Source organism: Aptenodytes patagonicus, chromosome 2, assembly GCF_965638725.1.
Source record: "Aptenodytes patagonicus chromosome 2, bAptPat1.pri.cur, whole genome shotgun sequence".
Taxonomy (NCBI): Eukaryota; Metazoa; Chordata; class Aves; order Sphenisciformes; family Spheniscidae; genus Aptenodytes; species Aptenodytes patagonicus.
The window spans coordinates 153,815,746-153,837,224 of NC_134950.1; positions in this window are offsets into that span (position 1 = coordinate 153,815,746).

The following is a 21,479-nucleotide window of genomic DNA, read 5'->3' on the forward strand; positions in this document are numbered from 1 at the left end:
AAACCAGGGAGCTTCCTAGTGATGTCTCTGACCCGGGCCCCAGGGAGGCAGCAGACTTCCCTGTGGGACGGGTCCGGTCGGCATATCGGTCCCTCTGTTCCCCTCAGAAGGGAATCGCCTATGACAATTACCCTCCTTTTTTTCTTAGCAGCGGCAGTCGTAATGCGTGGGGCTGACTGCCTCACCCTAGGCGACCCCCCGGATGGACCTTCATCTACATCCTCGCTTGCCTTGCCCTCAAGTTCCAGGGCCCCATATCTGTTGTGTAAAGGCAACCGGGAAGGTGAGGGAGGCCGGGCAGGGGTTCAGTGCGATGGACGTGCTGAGAGGGTACTTCAGCCACATCACTTCACCAGGGACAACTTAACTGCTTAACCTGTTCTCAGGGGCCCATTCAGGTCAGGGAGACAGTTTGCCCAGGGGACCTCCCGCCTCCCCCGGAGGCGACAGTCCCGCGGCGCGGCCAGCAGAGGGCGGGCGCCCGCAGGCAGCACGCGGAGCCGGGGGCGGGGGCGGGCTGGCGCCGCCGGGTGCGGCCGCTGGCGGAGCCTCACCCTGCGCTGAAGTGCGGCGGCGGGCCCGGCAAACCCTCCCCGCCTCCTTTCCCTCTCGGCTTTCCGCTGCAGTCAAACGCTTGCACGTCTTCCTCACGCTAGCAGCGGGCTGAGACCCCATTAGCCGGGCGCAAGGATGATGAGATGCTGGCTCTAGGAAACAGTTCCTGAAAACATTTTAGCTGTCGGTAGCTTGATTGTTTTCCTCCCCCCCCGCCCCCCCCCCGCCCCATAAGGCTCATTTTCTGTTTTTAATTCAGTCTGATGTTTGTTTGCCACTGAAGCCTTGGCAGCACTTTATCTGATGGCTCACGTTTGAGGTAACTGTCATGAGCAGACAAGCCAGATGAAAAGTAAATACTGAAAACGCTGGCTAGAATCAGAAACATCAAAACCAGGGAAGCAAAAACAAGATGGGGGTCTGACAGGGGCTAACAGAAGCAACTATAAAACTTCTAAGTAAAAGCACAGTTAGCTCTGGACAGTGTGTGGGAAGGTAGGAGAGATTTGTTCCAGGATTTTTTCTTCTGTTTACCATACTGAAGAAAATCAAAGAAAAGATCCTAAGAGAGAATCCAAAGCAGGACGTATTCTCCTGGAAACCTTTCTTGGCAGATACTTGTTTAGCATGATCCTTAAGAAATTTGAGCAATGGCAATTCCACAGCACCCTTAAGTAACCTGCTTCAGCACTTAATTACACTTAGCGTAAAGAAAGCTTTTCCTAATGCATTGCACTGCTTCTTGATACTTCCCTCTTTGCTGTAATTCTGTCCGTTTTCATGGAATAGTTTTGTTCTTTATTTATGTGGCTCTTCTGAAGCTTTGAAGCTCTATATTTGGTTTCTTAAAACATTGAGGCAACTTGTTTTGTTTCATATTTATCACTTGCTAATGACTCAGTTCCAAAATCCATTTTTATTTCCCAAAATTATTTCACTAATGTACACTCATTATGAAACTATTTGGGTTGCATATTTTTAAAGCAGCTCATTGATATGAATATACTGCTGTGAACCAGAGGCAGCTGTCTGTGAACCACATTGATAAAATTAATATGGTAAAAATTATCCTTTAAGAATTGACCTTGGCTGTTACACAGTCTGCAGTTGCTTACATTTTCCCCTAGTGATTTTCCTGATATTAGTTATAAATTCAGGGCTGGGTAAATGGTTTGGCAAAATATTCAAAGCTTCCCGACTTGGCAGACTGGTGAGCACCAAACCAGATGTTCATCTCGATGTTTCAAAGAAGTAGCAAATACACTTATTGCACAATGCACAAAAGCAACAGAAATCAAATTCTTTTCACTGTACTGTGGATACAAAAAAAATAAAGTATGAGGTGGGAGAGGACATGTCTTCTTTTCCCCAATGGCAAAGTGAAATTTTTAGAATTTCATTTTTTTTCTAAAAAGCAAAGCAACAACACTCCCTTTGGCATTACGTGAGAAAAAAGAGAGAACGCGGGTTCTGTTCCCCGCAGTCGGCTCACAAAACCAAAACAGAAGATATGCATGGAAAACTTCTAAATATCCTACTTTCTGACCGACATGGAAATACCTGGAAATTGCTTATGGTGAGGATGGAAGTCCCAGTTTCAGATAGGAAGAGGAGTGCATCACGACCTTAGGTGTACAATAAGTGGCTTTGATACTTCTGCTTTAAAGGAAAGGACCTAAACCACTGCCAACTTAAACAGAAGTCAGAGGACTTTCCACATCAGTTCAAAGAAGGAATGAATATGCCACTATCTCCTACAGGCTGCTGCTGCTGCTGCGGGTCAGGCACAGAGAGGAAACATCCATTTTGTGTCATCCTCCAGGCTTTGCAATGACTTTGTAAGCAATGCTTGTAGCCACTCGCTACTTAAAATTTTCAGCACATAAGCCTCTGGGCTGTGTATTCTTTCTGCTTTGTGTTATTGTCAGTACTAATCCTGCCATATTGTTAAGGGATTGCGTCATGGCTAAGGGCTCTGCTGTATTAAGCACTGTGCCAATACCACTCAAAAGCTTCACAACCCTCAGCTTTCCAAACGCAGTGGTAAATCTTTGAGTAATGTTTTCAAGTCATGCCAAAGTGACTTGGGCCCCTAAGCCAGAATTGACTTAGAGATGTACATATGTATTGACAAAAGCATTTATGCCTTGCTTCATTCAGCCTCACTCGGTGTCTCTCTGTACTTCTACATGCCACAGGTCAAGAGACAAGGAGACATCCATGCAAAACTTTCAGTTCATCCTTCTTTTACTGCTGTTGAGTTACCTTGCATGCATGGTGGTAGTCAAGCTGCAAGAGTAACATTAGAAATACACACACATCTATCTCTCCCACACAGAAACATTTAATTCTTTGTGAGATTTACAGTGAGAGGAGTAAATGTTTTGGGACAATGACTTCTGGCTTTCCCCCTCTTAATTCCTGGTGCTTAAGTCATTTATTTACAGAGCAAATCTCCCAAAGCTGACAGATTCTCATCGCACTAAGATGATGAAATATATGCACTTTCCTGCCAACTAAGGAGATATTTCTCAGATAATCCAGCCGACTGGCAGGACAGTGTCTCTCAGGAAATGTTTCCCAAAGGCATCCCGGCTAATGTGATGCAGGAACTTGCAGGAGCTCCAGGCAGCGGCTGAGAGAGGACAAACTGGCTCCGTGGCTGCCGCACCGTGAGTCGATGGCCCCACAGAGCTGGTGCCTGTGGAAGCCCTAGGGCCAATGCGGAGAGGTTCAGGTGGGTGGTGGGGTATGCTGAGACCAGCCTGTCTCCATGCTCCCAGCAGCCGGAGAAAGGGCTCAGCTCCACTGTCTTCAAATGTCTCCTCCCAGGCCATGCCGTGGTGCCTGAAGTCCCCTCAATGTGCTCCACCACTAGGAAAGCAAGGTGCATGGGGATTTTTTAGCAAAGATGCAAGAAGTGGGCTTCTGACACTGTCTTGAGCTATTTTCTAAGAGTAACTGAATGTTTTCCTTCACAGCTGCACATACTTCAGTGTAAGTTTATGTGCGAACACTCACTTAGGAGTAAGAAATTCCTATCTTGACTTAATTAAAGTTACTTAAAAAAAAAACCTCCTTAAATTAAGTCAGGCCTCTTAATTTTGTCCTCACATAGCTTTGTACCAGAATTGCTGGAAGCGTGAATTAGACCAGATGCAGTCAATTCAGTTCCAGCATGTGTGCTGAGGAAACGCTCCTGTGAACTGATCATCTGAGGATTTTGCAATATATTTCTTGTCAGCAGACGCAACGAAGCACTTCAAGGCCTAAGCCGCAGCAGCACGGTTGGACGACAGAATCCATAAACAGCTCGCCGTGGCCTGTGATTAAAATAGAAAATGGCTTATTTAACTTCAGGTACAAATCCCATCACAGAACTTGGCCCAAATCCACATGAGTGCTTCCTGAGGTCAGGGAGAATTCACAGTTTGAGCAGAAGTCATGGCAAGGCCTGGCTTCTTGCCATAACAGTTCATCAGAAAATAATTACAAAAGTCAAATTGGTGATGCTTACAAAGTGCCTGTAAGGACACATCAAGTAAGGTATCATGCTTTCTCTGCTAGCTACTTCTGTACACAAAGAGCTGTCATTTCCCAGCCCATTGACTGCTCATTCTTCTACACATAAGCAAAGACAATCCAACTCTTAGTCAAAAAGCATAGTGTCCCATACATATGCCTCCCTAAAGACAGCAAAAGCCGGGAGAAATGCAGCAACTAATATTTACTAATCTACCAGTTCTTCTCTGCTGGGCTCCAAAGGAAAGAGAGAGAAGGCTGAGGGGCCAGCTTCCTCGGGCCAGAATTTAAAAATCATCATACTCGTCACATATGTCTACATATGCATTTACACTAGCAGATATTCCCATGTTTGCTCCTGGAACACCATGTGAACAGGTATGTGATTTGTACCTACAAATTCGGCCCTTATAAATTGCCATTATGAGTGCACACAGAAATGCAAGCCATTTTGAGATGTCTGGTCATTAGGGTATCTGGTAGGAAAAAAGCAAGCAAATAAGCTGAATATTCATCTCTGATGAGGGAATCACTCTCAAGTCTATGTACTGGTAAGAGTAATTAGCAGTAATATACAATGGAGGCATGGGGAAGGCAGGAAAATGGAAAGGTGGCCCTTCACTTCAGCCCCCATGAAAATATAAATAATTTATTGTCATGATTACTATGGAGGTTTCTTTGGCTGATGTCTTCAACTGCAGAGTTATAATACTTACAGAAAAACACATGCCATCTTATAAATGTTCTATAATTTAGCAAAGCACCAGGATCTGGAAGCAGAGAACTGCCCATTCCCACTTCATCTCCCTGTGTCATTCTCCCTCCTTTGCTGTTTGTGAATTTTTGAATTAAACTCAAACTACCTGACCTGCTTGAGCCTAAAGTCGTCTTGGCAGTTATAGTAAAGAAAACCTCTCAAAACCAAACAGAAATGTCCCTGTTCCAAGAGGAATGAATAGGAGGCTGAATGGTGCTAGCGCTGCCTGTGGTGCGTTCTTTCCTGCTCATCCAGGCTGCCTCTGCAAATGACCTCCTTCCCTTCAGACAGCAAGTCCACTGCTCCTTACCCTGGCTTCACCCCCCCATGGCAAAGTCTTTGTCATCGCCACTTTCTTTCAAAAAAGTCCAAAGTTATTCCAAAGTCGGGGAAGCAATGCCAGTTTGCAAGGGGAGAGGAGGCAGAGAGGACAGTTTGAGAGAAGCAAGAGAAAGAAGGGAAAATTCCCACAATTTGGGAAGGGTGCTGTTTGGGGTTGGGGAAGAGGGGAAAAGTCAAGTAGGCCATGGCCCTAAATGCTTGTTGGAAGGGCAAACGGCAGGAACGCATTTCTTGGAGGGGTAAAGCTTTCCTATAATTAGAGCTGTCCACTGCTGTACATTCACACTGCGTATGGATAAGCAACCCCTGTGTGAGGAGTGCCCTGTTGCTGGGGGTCCAACACGAGAACTGGCAGGCTACGTCGATATAGCCCATAAACACTGTGGAAATGGGCCTGTCCTGATTTCATCTGGGATAGAGTTAATTTCCTTCCTAGTAGCTGGTACAGTGCTGTGTTTTGGATTTAGGGTGAGAACAATGTTGATAACACAACGATGTTTTAGTTGTTGCTAGGTAATGCTTACACTACCCAAGGACTTTTCAGCTTCCCATGCTCTACCGACTGAGAAGGCTGGAGGTGCACAAGAAGCTGGGAGGGGGCACAGCCAGGACAGCTGACCCAAACTGGCCAAAGGGACATTCCATACCATGTGACGTCATGCTCAGTATATAAACAGGGGGAAAGCTGGCCAGGGGGGCCGCTGCTCGGGGACTGGCTGGGCATCGGTTGGCGGGTGGTGAGCAATTGCATCATGTATCACTTGCTTTGTATATTCTTTTATTATCATTATCATTATTATTACTATTTTACTTTATTTCAATTATTAAACTGTTCTTATCTCAACCCACAAGTTTTCTCACTTTTACTCTTCCCATTCTCTCCCCCATCCCATTGTGGGGGGGAGAGTGAGCGAGCGGCTGTGTGGTGCTCCGTTGCCAGCTGAGGTTAAACCATGACAGGGCCCCATGCAAAGGCTCAATTTTGTGAGTCAGTTGCTTTTGTCAGCCTTCTTTTCAGAAATGTTTCCAGATTTCATCAGTGTCTGAGGCAATTTGTGAAGTCCTAAGTCTGACACCAGATCCCTAAATCTCTTTAGAACATCCTGCTCTTTCCTTGAGCACTTGTGTGTGTGGCTGCCACAAGTTTATTTGTAAAACCACGTTTCAGCTGTCTGCAAAAACAACCAACAGCTTCTGCAACAAGACTAAAACCTTTTGCCAATTCCCTATGAGATGAATTTACCCCCTCTGTCCATAACACTTACTTGGTGACATTAATTTTTTTTTTTTTTAAATTATTAAAATATGCCAATCTTGGCCTCTAAATACCTGTACAGAAGCTGCAACAAAACTCACATATGAAGTATCCCCTGAAATAATGATTATGGACTATCTTAAAGTGACTAAACTTTAAGAAATTATCAATGGCAAATTTTCTGGGCTTCCTTTTAGCTGTTTGAGGAGAAGTTATCCCAGTCCTCTTACAGAAGAAACTGGTTGTCTGTTGTTTGGCAACACTTACTTAGAGAAAAGTCCTAGTTGAAAATAATTTTAAAGCCTGTCTTTGTGGAAGATGACATTAGATGGTAGTTTCTTCTCAGATCTTCCTCAGCTCCTCTTCTCATTATTTCTTGGCTCTCCCTTATGATTCATGCCTCTTCTCAAACTCAAGAGAATTTTTCTTTCTCAGCTTTCCCTACCATCCTCCAGTTAGCTAAATTGTATAGTAACCTCTTGGGATTAAACTAATCACCAAATTTACAAGCTAGAAGGCCTAAGGTGATTTTTCATTGTAATATTGCAATTTTCAGGGAGCTGAAAAGGAATTCTCAGTGTCACCCAAAGGTCTGAAATTCTGAAAATAGGAACCCCCCTCTGCTTCAGACATCTCCAACACCCTGCCTTCCTAATTCACCTGTTAAAGGTGCCTTTACCTCACGCTTGCACACACCAGTGACAGTGGCACCTCAAACCTCGCCACTATCACATCTTTGAGCTGAAAATCAGGAGGCAGAGCTGACAGGGAGAGAAGAAAGAAGAAATGCACGTGAAATCAAAATGATTTGTCCAACTATATTTCACTGCATTTTTTGGGTTGAGATTTTAGGAGGAAGCTCTGCTCCCCATTTTCATCTGCTCATAGAGAAAAAAATATAGAAGTGCCACCGACAGTATAGTCAGTTTGATTGCCTGCAGGAACTGCTCCCTTGCAGATGTTTTTCTAAATGGTTGCAAGACCACAGCACTGGAGATATCACAGCCTTGGGGGTCCTTTTGAGCATTAGTTTATTCTAAAATATGACCTGAAATGCATACCAAAAAGGAGCTGGGAAAGGGAAAGGTTTCCCTTTACCTTATTGCTGTGGAGGAGAATCATTCCCTTTCCGGAGTCCTCGTAGATGCTCTTCCTGCACATTGCTACCTTCTCTCCCCATGGCCACTTTCTCCTGCTCCCTTTAAGCGTCTGGTCAACTTTGCAAGGCCGTCGCATGCTTTCTGAGTGGCCATTGATGATCTTAGCAGCAGGATCACTTGGGAGGAGATGGTAGAAATGGTGTGGAACAGGGTGGAGTGGGATCTGTTGTCTCTGTTTCTGGTGCTGGAAGAGAAGGAGTGGCAACAGGGAGGTGTTCTTAATGGGAGATTTCAGAAACATATGTATTTCGTTCATATTTAATTCTGAAAATGGAAGCCAGTCGGAGGACATGGAAGGAAAGAGCATGAGGTGGATAATGTTTTAAATCTTTGTTATTTCCTTAAAGCACTTAAAATATGTTCTCATTAACGGTATGGTAGAACTTTCCAAATCTGGTATTGATTTTTGAACTTGCAACTTATATGCCTCAATATCTATATGACACATGTAATAACTACCATTAGTTTTGAACTTCAGGTAGCCATTTTTCATGCTTTTATCACAAATATCAAGCCATTTATTTTTTTTTTCCTTAAGGGCCTGAGTTTCTTGAATTGTAAAGAATATGTGAGAATTTCATTTTTTATAATATAACAATTTTCTAGTGCTTATTACTGAAAGCTGGAAAGTCAAAACAAAGACATGAATGTCAGAAAGCAAAATTTTCAATAACGATTTTTAATATTGTTGCTGGTGATGCTGGGACAATAAATGGGAAGCCAGATTTCAAATCAGGCCTTTAAATACTCATCTATTCCAGAAAGCGTGTGGGTGGTTCCGTGTTACTCTGTACGTAGCGTCCTTCAACGGTGAAATTTGTTCATTCAAAAGATGGAAGGCTATTTCTAATAACAACCACCTGAAACCGTGCCTGACTGCCAAGAGAAATCACAGCTCTTCTTTCCAGCAGGCACCTTCTGGAGCAGACCTGCATCTGCCCGGGAGAGCTGCAATATCAAAAAGGCACAAGAGGTGGCACCAACCTCTCAGCAGTGACCCCGGGAGGCAGAGCCAGGCTCAGGCGGGCTCTGAGGGAGATTCATTCGCTTCCTCTGAATTTACACCTCCAATTCCTCCAAAATACCGCTAGCCGAGAGGTGCTGGGGGCGAAGCGAGAGCACAGAGGAGGATGTTCACTATGCTGAATGCGGACGAAGCTGAGGAAGATCGTCGGTGCTGATGGTCTCGGGAACACATTTCGCTGCCTCTCAGGAGACCTGCAGCACTGAAAGCTGAAGTGGCCGTTTCAAGGGCTGTATCGCAGGCACCTATACGATATTGAGGGTGGTTTTGGCAAACGACTTGACTCTGGGGAACTCCTTGCTATGACTGGTTAGAAGGTCAGCAATTTTTTGCTTGCCGAGGGTGGTATAAAACCTTGTGCAGATCCTGTTGTGAAGCTTTTGCTCAGGCAATGTGTAAAGTGTTTGGTTAATGTAAAACATGTATTTACAGTGACTTTTTAAAGCGTACTAGAATTTAATAGTTAATAGCCTGGTTAGTGATGACATGAGTGAATGGACGATAGCACACAAATATTAGCATGAATATTATAATAGCTATGAAGGAATTATGAGGACCCTGAGTTCCTATACCATAAAGTTTTATTTTGAGGGAAGGGGTATTTTTTCTTTTTTTTCCTTCTCCCCCTTCTTTACAGAAAGTGCAGAATTCAAAATGGAAAATCTAAGATTAGATCTAAAGCTGCTAGCTTACGAGTGAGAGGTGAAAATGTGACAGTCTTCATAGTAATACTATTCCACATGGCAACCAGCAATATTTTCCATTCCTGTTTTTCTTTTCAAATGTTTCTTTCTGGTGCTGCTGAACTTCTTGCCCTCTTGAATGCTTTGCTTTCTGATACAAGAAGCACTGCAAGCTCATCCTTCTTGAAAGAGGCTATTTATTCAGTGAAGTTTTTGTCAGACCACTTACATAACTTCAAAACCAATTCCCAGTGCTTTCCTTTCACTGCCTCTTTGTGGGAAGCGTCTGGATTCTTGGACTGAACAGATACTATATAAATACAATACACTGTGCTGCTATATCAACATCAGTTGCTGCCGTTGGATCACCAATGCTGTACAGCTGCAGAACGGAAATGGTCTTGACAAATAGGATACGCAGGATTTTTCCAGTACAGTATTCAGAAAGAGCTGCCACGTGAAATCCCCGTGAGGCAGCAGCACCACAAAGATAAAGGCGAGCTACATAAAGTGCCATAGCAGCAAATGTGAATCTCTCACTTTCTTACTGAACTCTTGCTTGCTGCAGTCATCACCGTGCCTAAGTGAAGAACAGCAAAAGGTACTGGATTATCAGGCATAGGAAAGCTGATGACCGATAGAGAAAAGCAACTTTACTCCAAGGCACAGATGGGAAGCACATACTGTCCTGAATTTGTCTGCTTTTCCTTTAGAGAATGACAAGTATTTAGCATTATACGTCCCCTGGGTTTCAGTGTTGAACCATGAATGTTAGCTGCGTATAACATTTCAAAGCAATGTACTTTGTGTACATTTGTACTACAGTGTACTGTTAGCACAATTACAAACACGCTTGACTAAAACATCCTACACTATGAAAGGAAGTTACAAACAACAGATTCAGGGCCAGTTTTTCTCCTTGGCTTCGACCTGTTCAGAAGGCTTCAAGTAGGTCAATTCATGGGCATAATCTGGGAGAGAGCTGAAGTGGTGACACGAACTGTGCTGTTGAGTGAGTAAATTATACTCCATTGCTAAATTACTTTTGCTTTTCCCTGTTTGTTTTCCTAGTACTAATCAGCGGGGTTTGTGTTATTTGTACAAACTAGCAGGGAGACTTTGCAATATCGAAGTCCTGACACTACTCAAACGTGCAGTCATATGCTCAGATCATTCCATGCTCTTTCCACTAAGGATGATGGCACCCAGCTCTGTCAAATAAGCCATACATGGCCCATTGCTAGTAAAAATACTCTTTTTCCATTAATGGATCCTGACAGGAGGGAAGAGAAGAATCAGCCCACAATCTACTGTCTTGAGGTTGCCATTGACAAAACATTTTACCTAAATATTTTCAGGCATTTGATGAGGATCCAGTATCAGATGGATTGGAAAAGGAATAGAAATGACAGCAAGATTGTGAAGATTTTTGGGAGAGACCTGAAAAATGAAAATGTTTTTTCCAGATCTTTCCAACATTCCTCAAGTTGGCCAAAAAGGGGAAGGCATTTTGCATCTAAAGGCTATTTCAGTAGAGAATCCAGAAAGTGCTACTGGGGGAAAAAACTTACCTTTGAAAACATCTTGGCTATCAAAGGAAAGAATTAGACTGTCACTTGGACTATTAAATTATTTGAAATATGAAGGATACTATTGAAAGGGGTATTGGAGATGATGGATTATACCTATTTGCTACACAGTGGCAAAATAGATGCATAGTAGTATGGTTTCTAGTGTGCCTCTCTTTTATTTCTAGTGATTTATTGGCAGAAGGCCTGTAAAAATAATGGAAAATCAAACAAAGCAATCAGTTAGTTAAAAAATCATAGCATTAATACTCTTATCCTGTTCGAAAGCCGTATTTTAATTTTAAATAATATTAGTCGCTTTTTAAATAGGGTATTGTATGCTTTGTCCGAGGTCAGAGCAGGTACATGGTGTTTGCATAACTCACAGGGTACAGAGCTCTCTCTGCTATTTCTGGATGCTCAGAACACCATTGAACCAAGATTGCATATTTATAATGCACATTTTCTTCTTGAAGCTCGTGTATATCTCTGATTATAATTCCTACAAATACTTGAATGCCTCTGTGCAGTTTAAACTCGTGTCAAAGTCAAGTCTTTTTAAAGAAGTGATTTGCAGAAAATGAAAATACACTAAGCCTTTTTATCTTAAATCTCACCCTCTCAGCAGAATAAAAGGATCTGAGTAGAAGAATACAAACCCGCTCTTATGAAAACCAGTGGAAAATGTGTAAGAGGAAAAAAATACATCAACTGCTAATATTGGCAATCTAAATCTTTTGGACGGTCTAAAACTGAGAATTAAGAGAATGTGTGTTCTGCTGATGAGATATCTCCACTGATGAAGAAAGAACAGCCTGAAAATGTATGAAAATTTAGGGGGTACAGTCTAAAAATAATTTACCAGAAAAAACAAGTTTTGAAAAGCCCTGTTTCAAAAGTCTGTTTTTACAATGAAGGATGCAAAATTACTCATCAAGTGCTTAATCACAATCTTCTATAGTTTCTTGGCTGCTTACTAATATGAGTATTACCATCCAGACTGATTTAGTTGGCTCAGCTCTTCCCTTGATGGCTTAAATGATTTACTATCCATCCTTCTGAGAACACAGGCTCCAGGAACACTTGTTCCAACCTCTAGGACATGCCTGCTCCGTAGAAGGCTTTTTTTTTTTTTTTTGGCTTTCTTATCCTTTGGATCAAACTGCTGACAAAACCACGCGCATAGGTTGTTAGATAGATGTTGCGCGTGCCATTTGGTCCAGTTAAAATACTACAAGCATACTAAGGCTTGCTGAGGATTGAATATCCTTTTGCATCAGGGAAGTTGAGAGTAACGAGATTGAGTAAGTTTATCTACTTTTACAACAGATAGTAGGTCTGTGACAGCTGAGCTAGGGACAGCATGAATTTAGTAGGGCACATACCATATTTTGTAAGGAATAAGTGCAATGTGTATAAGATCCGAAGCAACTCCATTGTCTCCTTGGTCTCTTTAGCCATCCTTTGGTAAGTATATTTAAGATTTCAGAGTTCAAGAGACTTGAACTCAGTCTATCGGGTTAAAGTTGAAGCAGTCCCTACTCTGTGCCTGCCTTTCCCTGCCTGGAGAGCCTCCTGGTTTGCTCCAGACCACCCTGCCAACATCTGTGTAGTGTGAACCACCGGGCAGCTTGGGCTCAGATGACCATATGCTGGGGAGGGGATTCCGCTCCCTCCCGTTGGAGGGATTTCTGCTCTTCTCTCACTCTTGGCTTAGGGTGCAGTGCCTTTGGTTTTAATGCTCTTCTTCCCCTCAGTCATGTAGGAACTGGGAGGAACAGAGGGAGCGGGCAGCTTTCTTTAATTGAAGCATTGTTTTGTGTTAACAATAGCAGCATAATAACACCTAAGAGAAAAGGATTTTAAGTAGCTGAGTTTTATATCACATATGTGTGTACCTGCCATCCTGATCTCAAGCAGACTTCAATTCCCCAAAGGCTGTGGGCTGTTCCCCTGCTCCAAACTGCCCCACTCTTCTGACTCTGCATGCCTGCCTTGCTTTTAACAGTCTCTCACCTGCTTACAGCATATGTCCTCTTGATTTGCTGTGTTCATCAGTTTGCTGATCTCTTTCTGCTGTGTTCACAAGAAAACCTATTCCAGTGAGTTCAGCAGTGGCTTAAGGGTAAAACGTCCAAGTGAATACCCTTTCTATCAAAGGTGTTAGTAGATTTGCAGTCTTCAGCCACTGCCATATGTCCTGCTTATTCTTCCAGTGTGCTGTTAAACTAAATCAACAGATTTATACAGAAATACACCAGTAACAAGCACACAGTCATACTCTATTCAGAGAATAACAGAGAGCAGCTGTGATATAGGAAGAGTTGGTAATGCTAATCTTGAAATTGCTGGATCATTCTCTTGTCATTCTTTAACTTGAGAAAAGAAATAACAAGAAGGCAACTCCTTTGGCTGAATTTGGTGGTTTTCATAGTTAAGACTTTTCTGTTAAATGGGAGTTTTGACTTAGGAGTCCAATCCCAGCTCTTTATTTTATTAGAGAAAAAGAGTAATTGAATGTTGAAATAGAAGCAGGCAGGTAAAACAATTGAAAGCTCTCCTGGATCTATAAGTGTAATGTTGGATTTTCTACTCCAGACTCTGCTTTCCTGACTAATATATTTGTATATACTTATAGAAATAGCCCTTTATTCTGTACAATTTGAGTACGTCCACTGTTTTGTCTGCTTTTTCCTCTTCTTTTTTTCATGTATTAGGGATGCCCAAAATCATACAGTCAGAAAAGCTAACCTGTTTTACATTTCATATGTGTAACATAGGAGCACCAAAGGTTTTAACAGTTGTTCCATTTGCATACACTAATGTTTGCAAAACATGGCCATAACATTTTCATCGATCACTATAATACATTTTGCACGCACATTGTTTGATATCAGCAAGGGAATATACTTCCTTTGTAACCAAGGAACCTTACACGCAGTCTCTAAGTAGCCCTTTCAATAGGCAGAATTAATCCGAGCTACTACGTGACTGGAAAATCTCTAGAGAATGAGCTTTAGGAAATGGCACGGGTGATTTGATAGATTGGGCTCTACCATCAGAGCAGACTGAATGCTGCAGGCCTACACTGAGAAGCCCTGTTCTGAGGAAGGCACTCACCGCAGTTTGGATAAGACATAAAACTGAGACCCCCGCTGCTTGTGGTCGTCAGAGAGCTTAAACTACTTTTGTAGTGTCAACACCAATACTGTGGCCAAGAGCCACGCATGTCATTACTTTCCACCTACCCAAATCCCCCAGCTGTTTCAGTGGTATATGATACCCTTCTCTACTTCCGACTCTAAGCTCATGTTCAAAATCATTCATTGTTAAGCAGCTGCTGCGCTCCCTCTTGGGGTGGGAGTCCCCGAGCCTTGGGGCTACTGTGTAACATTTAATATTTCATCCTTCAACATCCTCTGAAAAGGAAGGAGACATAGAAGGCCAGAAGGGGTACGTGAATGTATGTGTATTTAAAAGCTTGCTCCATAACTCCAGAGCTGAACGCCTCTCATGGCTGGCAGCAGTTTAAATCTCGAGCAGAACTTTGCAGGAGACTCACAGTCGTGATACAAGCGAATTTTCTGAAACTTTGACGTTTTCCCTCCCCTTCCCTCAGAGGACAAAATAGCTCAGTTCTAGGTATGAGAGTGAATTTTGTGGTTTGGTCTCCTTGCACAGAATCCAGTCCCATGGTGTCACCGGCAAGCACATCACACTGTCTTGACTATAAATTGATCTTGAAAATAATTTTCGTTTCTTCTTTGTACCCCTACAGCAAAGCCCCTCCTAACTTTAGGCTTTCCAGTCTTTCTGGAGTTTATTCTTCCAAAGTGACCATCACCACTATGGAAATGAAGAGAAAGAGTGAGACGGGAAGCTGGTAGCTGGTTATTTTCTCTTACGGGATGTGAGAGGGATGAAAGCAATGTCCTAGTTCAGTGGCCTTTGGCAGATTGCTGCCAGCCTTCTTGGCCTTTTTTTTAAATTACGGTCACTTTTTGGATTTTTCAAGAAGAGAAGATTGGATCCTTGTGGGTATTTTCCCATTGAGTGCATTGAGTTCTGTGTATTTCAACCATATCTTACTGAACTTTTGGACATTGTGTCCTCCAGGAAAACGTAATCTCACAGGAAGCTCTTCCAAGCACCCAGCAATTAGTGAAGTTTTAGCTAGCAGGTAACTGATATTCAGGGGAAAACAGTTTCATTCTGCAAGTAGATAGGGCTGCTATTTATTTCTCGTTCCCCTTTTAGTCTCCAATTCTTTTGCCCTTTCCAGTTATTTCTTTATTTCTAGTGGAAATAAGCATGGAGTAGCTTTCTTTGCAAGACATCTTAGCAGCAATTACTTGGTTGGAAACTTAGATGGATACTTAGGAACCTTGCTTAAGTGGAATCCATGGTGGAAGACATCCAGGAAAATCTATTGGCAGCTCAGATTGTACTGAGTAGTGTTAGAAGATTTAAGTCTCTCCAGAGATGCTTAAATCTCAACTAGATTCGGCAACTGCAGCATCTGCTGCAGCTCTTGTTAAAAAATAAATAAAATAAAGTAACAGTCAAATAAATGTAAGATACTAATAAACCATGTTAAACTGCAATATCAATACTCATATGAAAGGTGGAACTGGCAGCATGGAATCTAGAAAGGGAACAAGAGATGTAACTGAAACGATATCAGAAACAAATTTCACCAATGCCAGTCACTAGGCAAAGATTTTCAAATAGCAGGTCCCTGTACAGGTGCATAGAGTATTGGCAACAGAACAAGAAAAGTTCAGCTGTGACTCAATTTCACTGGGAAGGAGAGAAAGTTATTGATATAATGAACACAATGAAAACAGTTATGTTTCAGGACTGTCATCCATGTTTTTGTGCATCTGGAACATATTTTTCTTGGAGCACGAGTAGAGATAAATCCTCATTTGAAGCCCAAAGAAGTCAACAGAAGTCTTTAAATTGACTTCAGTGGGTTTTTCACCAAGCCTTTGACTGGCACGTGATGTGAGCAGAAGTCTTAAATGAGAATCAGATTAATTCTTTTGGCTTGCACTGTTGCGGACACCTTTCCTAGCATTTTGGATGGGGAAGCAGCAAAATTTTTATGAAAACATTTTGCTTTCTTCCAATGCACCTGAAGCAAACGCATTGTTAGTGACAAACCCAACAATACCAGGACCTTATAAACAGCAAGAAACAATAGAGCCCTGGAAGGATGTGACTCTACCAGAGCTAACCCATGCATATAATTTAAACCTGGATCATTTGCTAATCTGGAGCCAGAGTGCCCAATGCCAGGCATTAATAAACTCTCAAAGCCCAGTCATCAGGAGGGTGCCACAGGGACTTAAAATACCAATTTCAGGAGCTCAGAGGTCTCATGGTATTATCCGCTATAGTTTTACCTCATTCAGCAGTGCTTAAGTTTCTTTTGGGCTTTCCATGAGTAGGCACTGACCCAGTATTTGGCCTTTAATGAAGAACAGAAGCATTAAATGCTCTAAAGTTTTCCAATAAAGAAGCGAGCCATTACTGAAATTCACTCATTTTATCCTAATAACACTGCATTTCCTGCCAATAGCTTAAAATATGCCCTTATTCTCCCTGAAAAGAAGAAGGTCTTAACTCTAAAATAAGGCTCTGGAAATGATATAACATAAACATGTGCTGACATTAATTACTGTAATATTTATCTATAAAACAGATGGTAGTGCTTTCAAAAATGTGTGAGCAATGATCAGAATGAATTCATTAGGCATTTATATTGCTGTCATGTACTCACATAGGTGTTGCCTTGGACCCTGCTATATGCTAAGGGGCTCTTTCTTTTTAAGTGAGGTTTTACCAAACAGATGGAAAACATTATTAACTACTGTTTTCCTTTCTTGTCAAAGATGTTTTGTCTAATCATTGCTATAATTACACATCCACATTGTAGTAAATCATGCTGTATAAACATTTAGAACAGAGTGGATTATTAGGGTGAAATGCAAAGTATTCCAGACATTAAAACAAAACAAATAGGGACTGGACTCTGCTGAATAATAACAATTTTCAACATCAAGGACAGACAAAACATAATTTAATAGCTTTGGCTTTTCTTTCTTCCATTTATGTCCCATTATTCTATGCACAGTGTATCCTGGGTGCTTTCAAATGCCTCCCTCCCCTTCCTTTGTGTGAATATTTTAGTGAGGAGACATTTTCCTTTATACAGCAGCTCCCTCAACATCTTGCGGCCACTATTTTCTTCTTTCCATTTAATATATGACCACAAAAGCATTCAGGAACAAAGCGGACAATAATGAAATCTAATGGGGCCCCTTTGTTTCCTAAGATAGCCACAAAATTTCCATTCTAGTTGAAGCAAGTGTGTTTGATCAGGGTAACCAACTATTTTGGGACAGATCCGCAGTACTCAACTTTTCCACCTGCAGCTCTGCATCTGTCAGGTTCAGAATCACAAAATATCGTCATGAACAACTGCATTTCTGGCAGGCTTGTGACTCCACTCAAAGGCTGCCACAGCCCCACTTCGGGTCACAACCTCAGTTTGGGAATTGCTGGCACGGGCAGTGGTTCGGCGCAGTTCACACCACGCGTCTGTGCTTGGCCCTATTTGGCCAAGCTGTGAGTGCAGTGGGTATGTGTTTGATTTAACATCTATGGTGTAGATGCCTATATTTGTGCTGGTCATCCTTTAAAGTCAGTGGAAAGAAATAGGAGCTTTTATGGCACTGGATTAACTGACTGTACTGACAGGGTAGTATGTACTACCTAGTATGTACTAGTATGTACAGTACAGTACTGACAGGTACTGTTCTGCTCTGGTGCCCAGATCTTTCTACTTCAAGGCTCTCTGAACTTCTAGGATTTAAAAAGTCCTGCTTGAAACTAATCTCTTCCTATTATCCCAAAGGCTTGTGAATATTGTCTTACAATGTTAGAAAATTGAGTTATTCTCCTTCTATAGACATCACGAGAGGCATCTGTTCAATTGTTACAGGCAAAATTCAGATTCCATCAGAGACTGGAAGAACATTTATTGCATCTTACATACGGTTCACACTTGAAATACAACAAATACCTTAACATTGTGTGCAATTTCAGGACAATTTTCATATCTTATCTTGTGGGACAACCAGGGGATCAGGCCCAGCCAGCATGGATTCATGAGAGGCAGGTCCTGCTTGACCAACCTGATCTCCTTCTATGACCAGGTGACCTGCCTAGTGGATGAGGGAAAGGCTGTGGATGTGGTCTACCTGGACTTCAGTAAGGCCTTTGACACCGTCTCCCACAGCATTCTCCTCGAGAAGCTGGTGGCTCACGGCTTAGACAGGTGTACCCTGCGCTGGGTCAAAAACTGGCTGGACGGCCGGGCCCAGAGAGTTGGTGAATGGAGTTACATCCAGTTGGTGGCTGGTCACGAGCGGTGTTCCCCAGGGCTTAGTTTTGGAGCCGGTCTTGTTCAATATCTTTATCAATGATCTAGATGAGGGGATTGAGTGCACCCTCAGTAAGTTTGCAGATGACACCAAGTTGGGTGGGAGTGTTGATCTGCTCGAGGGTAGGAAGGCTCTGCAGAGGGACCTGGACAGGCTGGATTGATGGGCCAAGGCCAATTGTACGAAATTCAACAAGGCCAAGTGCTGGGTCCTGCACTTGGGCCACAACAACCCCATGCAGCCCTAGGGGCTTGGGGAAGAGTGGCTGGAAAGCTGCCTGGCGGAAAAGGACCTGGGGGTGTTGGTCGACAGCCGGCTGAACATAAGCCGGCAGTGTGCCCAGGCGGCCAGGAAGGCCAATGGCATCCTGGCCTGTATCAGAAATAGTGTGGCCAGCAGGAGTAGGGAAGTGATCGTGCCCCTGTACTCGGCACTGGTGAGGCCGCACCTCGAATACTGTGTTCAGTTTTGGGCCCCTCACTACAAGAAGGACGTTGAGGTGCTGGAGCGTGTCCAGAGAAGGGCAACGAGGCTGGTGAGGGGTCTGGAGAACAAGTCTTATGAGGAACAGCTGAGGGAACTGCGGTTGTTTAGCCTGGAGAAAAGGAGGCTGAGGGGAGACCTCATCGCTCTCTACAACTCCCTGAAAGGAGGTTGTAGCGAGGTGGGTGTTGGTCTCTTCTCCCAAGTAACTAGCGATAGGACGAGAGGAAATGGCCTCAAGTTGCACCAGGGGAGGTTTAGATTGGATGTGAGGAAAAATGTCTTTACTGAAAGAGTGGTGAAACATTGGAACAGGCTGCCCAGGGAAGTGGTTGAGTCACCATCCCTGGAGGTTTTTAAAAGACGTGTAGATGAGGCGCTTAGGGACATGGTTTAGTGGGCATGGTGGTGTTGGGTTGACGGTTGGACTCGATGATCTTAGAGGTCTTTTCCAACGTTAATGATTCTATGATTCTACGATTCTATCTTCTTTTCTTAGAGTCAGGCTGCATCAACATTTTCCCCTTGTAACTTAATTAAAGGTTATTGCACCAGCTGTTTCTTGCAAGATCAAAAATGTATGATAGCTATAGGAGCTATGGCCAGACACTAAGATAAAAAAAGGTTTCATTGAGTTTAGACCTTTTCTGCATACTTTTGCATCCAAAATAGAACTGTGCAGTGTCCTACTGAAAGACACTATGGCCAACTGCAGAACTAGCAGAATATCAGTGATACTGGGCAAATAAAGTTGGTTTATAGGGGAGCTGAAATACTGAAAAAAACCCAAACAAATCCCACAAGGAGAGAGATAAGTAGCTTCTATGAAAAGCAAACTAACTATTCAACAGGAGAAAAAATCTGTACAGAATTGATTCACCAAGCAATAACGGCTTGGTCTTCTGTGGTTCAATATCGAGATCTACTTATAGGATAAAAATGCCGGAATCTTTTTTTTTTAAAAAAAAAAAGCCCAGGAAAGCCAGATTTAACTTTCATGATATTTCCAAAGAAATGAGTGTAATTTTCCTCCTTGTATCAATCCTGCTTTTATTCCTATTAAAAAAAATAATTAAGCACTACAAAGCACTGTTTTACTGCTGCAGATTAATATGTTTCTATCTACAAACATTTACATAGTATGTCGGAAGTTGATCATGGCTTAGATTTTATCAGCGACATTCTCTTTCTTGTAATTCCATATGTTGCCTGAGGAAAACCAATGGTACAGAGCTGGCTATTTCTACAAGCTGATTACAAAGTCTGCAACAAATTGTGAGAGTTAGGGCTTAATTAGTGTCTGCTACAATATAAAAACTCATGCAAATTGTTACTACATCAAAAAAGGTAAATCATCAGTAAATCTGTTATGCCTTTCCACAGATGCATTTTTTTACAGCTTCTACAGGGCATACCTCAAAGGCCTACCTTCTCAGCTCTCCTATGTGGGTGGCAGAGGGTTTACTCAGCTTAGTTTTGCTGTGTTGAAATGACCCCGCAGTACTACGATGCCATTAGCTGGCAAGGCAGTAGGTGTTTAATGTTGCTCTTTCAAAGCACATCAAGGCCGCTGCAACTTTCCTGGCTCAGGAGATGCATTTCCAGCTGCTGCTTCGCCCTGCCAGTATTGTACAAGGACCGCCCCATGTGTTCACCCTTTGTGCCCAATACTGCACTGAGGTGAGATTGACCAGATGACAGCTCCCTGCTTGAATGCTGGTGCACGGTTAGGATCAGTCTGTTTGCAGTGGCGTGCTCTTAGGGTCATATTAGAGCACACTCTAACCTTTCAGTAAACACTGTTAAGGACTGCCATGCCACTTATCTCTACCGACAGCAATGCAGACGCCTGGCACATTGTGCCTTCTGGAAAAAGTGGGTATTTAGGATGTCTTTGTGAAGAACCACTGAAGGGAAAGCTAAGGATTGTCACACCTGGTACACAAATCCATGCCACATGAAGAATATCTCATGAAGGCGCTCTCATGCTATGAGAAAGTCAAGGACAAAACCAGACCTCTGGCTGCTTTGAAGCCACCTGTTTGTATTGGAACAGGCTGGACAATTCACAGAGTCACCCTCATGCCACATTTTGAAGATAACATCAGTGAGCTATCAAAGCTCTCAAGGGCACTGGGACTGACTGATAACAGCAGGACCTCATTCTATACCAGAACGTCTTTGATACAAAGTCTACGGCAGGAGGAAAAGAAATCAGCACTAACCCCTCACCTGGCCACCCTGATGGGGAAGCCTCCTCTGGTAAATACTGTTCTTATATCACATAGTGGACCAGATGGTCTGTAGACCCTTCTGGAGCACACATCTATTAACAATTTTCCTGTTACTGTGGTAAAAGGGTTTCTATGATGCCACTGGACTTTTCAATTTATAAGCTCCTAAGAGGTATGATGATGATATATGACGGTAAATATTATAATCTATGACTGGTGTTTAGAGCTAAAACTCTTTTTTCAGGTGCTAGCTGGATGTTGCCTTTTTGGGCAGATTTGGGCCACTAAATAGCCTTTTCAATGTTGGAAGGGTATCACTCTAAAAAACAGCGTTGTGAGAATGCTGTCTGGCTTTTCCTTTCCACAGACCTCTCCTCATTTCTTTCTGTCAGCCGTCAGCCATAACAAACTCTTACCACCACAGTGTAGCTGGGGAGGTGGATCA